At 41.6% G+C, this 3,360-nt stretch overlaps 1 pseudogene; it reads left to right on the top strand.

The window, feature by feature from the left end:
• The first annotated feature begins 1,562 nt into the window (after positions 1-1,562).
• Positions 1,563-2,699, top strand: LOC119000590 (cyclin-J-like; annotated as a pseudogene).
• The last annotated feature ends 661 nt before the right edge of the window (positions 2,700-3,360 follow it).

Raw genomic sequence — 3,360 nt, forward strand, 5'->3', positions numbered from 1 at the left:
GGCCTGGAGGTCCTGGGCCCCGGGCATTGGGAATGGTAAGAGGGGTGGGGAGGAGGCTCAGGACCTGTCAGACTAAAATATTAGTTTCAGGGGTTTCATAAAGAGGAAAAAGCTAAACAGGACCAAAATTTATGTGCCTTCTGCTTATGGCAAGTTTAATTCAGCAACCTGAGGCATATGTTTCAGAGTACAAGGATATTTTTCTGGTCCAATGACCTTGGTAATAATAGTACTGTAAAGAGATTTTTGTCACAGATTTTTTGTGTGTTATTATCAGTTCTGGAATCCATGAAGTAATTGTAATATTAATATTTAAATAGCTATTTTTGATGTCACACTCTGGCCTTTTCCCCCTACTACTGTTTTTTAAATATCTATCCAGATAGTTAAAAAATTTAATAAAAGATTGCTATCCTTTCCACTAAACTCTGCCTCCAGAGTTTTTGCCTGTTAGCATTGGGGGGTAGGACCCCTCTAGTTGGGTTCAGTTACAGTAGGGCCTACTGGTTGCAAGTTCCATCCCAGTTGGGGTGCACATCAGAGGGAACCACTCAATGTTTCTCTCTCACATCTATGTTTCTCCCCATCTCTCCCTCCCTTCTCCTCTGTCCAGCATCAATAAGCATGTCCTCCAATGAGGATTTTAAAAAAGTAGAACAGATGTGGTAGCCTAAAAGGGCAACCCAGAGGTGAGAATTGAGGAAATACTTGTTTGTCCTATTCTTTTCCTCCTTTCTGTCACAGAAGCTCTTACAGCTTCATCTTGTAGACAACCAAAAATAAAAACAAAACAAGGAGAGCTGCTCCACCTGAAGTTGGTTTGGGTTAGAACCTAAGAGCTGGCTCCTAGCTTTCTCCCATGCTCTTAAAGCCCCGGATTGGCAAAAAGACTGAAAGCTGCCTTGTGTAAAGAACACTGGACTTCCTGTTGTTAATAGGCGCCAATTACCTGCAGCTGGAAGTCTTCAGAGCCCCGCTCTACTTCCACCTGCAACTACTATGCAATTTAGGCAAGTTGCTTTCTCTCTTGTCTTCTGGTTGGAGGTGAGGGGGTGGGTGAACATAATCTCACTGGCTTGCTCCCTCTGAGCTAACATTCTATAGAACGCAAAGGGCTAGAGACTGCTAAAAATAAGTTATCCAGTCCTGCTGGGCATCTCTCTCCCTCAACACCATTGATCCCTCTCCCCACCCTGCTCTCCGTGCTTCAGAAAATGCTCTGTACTTGTAAGATACTGCCCTTAACACATTATTATTTCTAACAATAGCATTTTTACCAGCCCAGTCATATTTTTGTCTTCCCTGCCCAATGACTATATTTCCAAGAAAACAAACTTCTTCAAAATGTGCTGCCTTTAGGCTTTGTACACAGAGCCACTGCCAGTACTTTAAAAATGGGCAGCACCAGTGTCAGGCTGCTGGGCCAGAGCTGAAACCAGTGCTTCACAGAGACAGTCTGCTGCATAAACGGGACCACATATCCCACAAACTCCAAATGCCCACAGGGCTGAAGCTATGAGGGCCATAGTTTCAGCTTCTGGCCAGGCGTACCACTGGGTGCCATGGACCTGGAGAGGCCCTGGTGACAGGGACAGTGTGCTGCCGATATTCATTGAGTCCTTCCATACAAGAAGCTGAAGTTGTCCTCCTACAAAGGCCAGTACCTTCAACTAAGTCTCAGAAGGTATTTTGCTGACTTGATTGCCATCGTGAACAATCACTTCACACTCTGCTCTTTGTTCCTAAGACCTTGAAGTCTGTTTGCTGGACCCATTTATGGATCAGTATGGCATCTCTGTCCAGCAGCTACATTTAGTTGCACTTTCCTGTCGGCTTCTAGCAAATAAATCAGAAGAAAAAGAAGATAGTGTGCCTATGCTAGAGCAGCTCAACAGCCTGGGTTGTATGATTAATGTGAATATAGTATTAGCAAAAAATTTTTGCTACATAGGTACCTATTATTTTGAGAAGCCTTTCGATGGAACCTACACCTTCCAACAGCCACTCATTTCATGGAGTATTATCTCTCTGAAGCAATACACAAAACAGATCTTCATGATGGCTGGCCAATGATTTGCTGTACATGCCAAGTATGCAGATTACTTCCTGGAAGTATCTTCGCAAGATTATGCCTTTTGAAATTATGCATCTTCTTTAGTAGGCCTGCTGTATGTGTGGCTTCTTTAAGGATTATACTTCATCTTTCTCCAGCATGGCCTACAAGACTGCATGGTCTTACTGCTTACTCCTGGGATTTCTTAGTGCAGTGCATCGAACAGCTATTGATTGCTCATAATAATGATGTGAAAGAAGCACACAAAGAAAAAGGACAAGCAGTACCTCAGCCAGCTCAACTAAGTAAATTCCAAACAACCTCCCAGCCCTTGTGGCCAACTCACTTTCAGCAACTTCAGTATCTCTATCAGACGTAACAGACCTCACTGCAGTGTCACCATCCTGTATCAGAACAATCAAGCACTCAGCAGATTTTATCTACCACACATACTTCATCTTACACACTACCCACGCGTTGTGCTGGCTTCCAAACCAGTGTTCAGAGCCTTGGGCACATGCAGACTGGGGTTGGGATGTCACTGGCAATACCACTAGAAGTTAAGCCTTGTCTGAATGTTTCTTAGAACGAGAATTATCAGAAGAATGAACATTACCCTTGCATTACTCCATGGTTTGAAAGGTGATTTTATGTGAAGGTAACACCTGATCCAGACTGTTTTGTGATGTGAAGCTCCGAGACAAGCTTTCAGTAAACTCCTTTAAAGGAGTTCAGATTGCATCAGAACTCTTCAAATAGCAGCACCAGGGAGACAATATCACTTTGAATGCACCGTGAGAACTAAGCAAACACTGCAAACACTTTAACAGTATATATGTCAAATTCTGTTAAATCCCTACATGACAAAAAATTCAAGCCCTGTCTGGTGGCCTAAATATTTTTAAAATACTCAATACAACAGAAAGTTGGGATAGATTCTGTATATTTCACCGTTTTGAGATTTGACCTGTGGTTGGGCTCTGGGCCTAATGTTGACTTACTTGTGAGCAATTCATGTTTGTCTGTGGACTTGCCAGTCTTTTTATGAAGGAAAGTTAAAGTATTAATTTTGGAAGAGTTATTTTTTTAATTCTTCAGTTTTGAGTTATATTTTGATCCACAGTGAATTTTTTAATTAAGTTTAAAGTCATGAATTGCTATGCTATACCAACCTATGCAGTAAAAAAAAATTTCTTTTAGATTATTCTACATAACTTCCTGTCATAGATAGCATAGGTACCTGGATTTATGTACTAAAATTAAAGGTGGAGTAGATCTCTTATAATAATGACCATAAATTTTTATTG

The sequence above is a fragment of the Sturnira hondurensis genome, unplaced genomic scaffold, assembly GCF_014824575.4.
Source record: "Sturnira hondurensis isolate 20B ecotype Veracruz unplaced genomic scaffold, ASM1482457v3 Scaffold0015793, whole genome shotgun sequence".
NCBI classification, from domain to species: Eukaryota; Metazoa; Chordata; class Mammalia; order Chiroptera; family Phyllostomidae; genus Sturnira; species Sturnira hondurensis.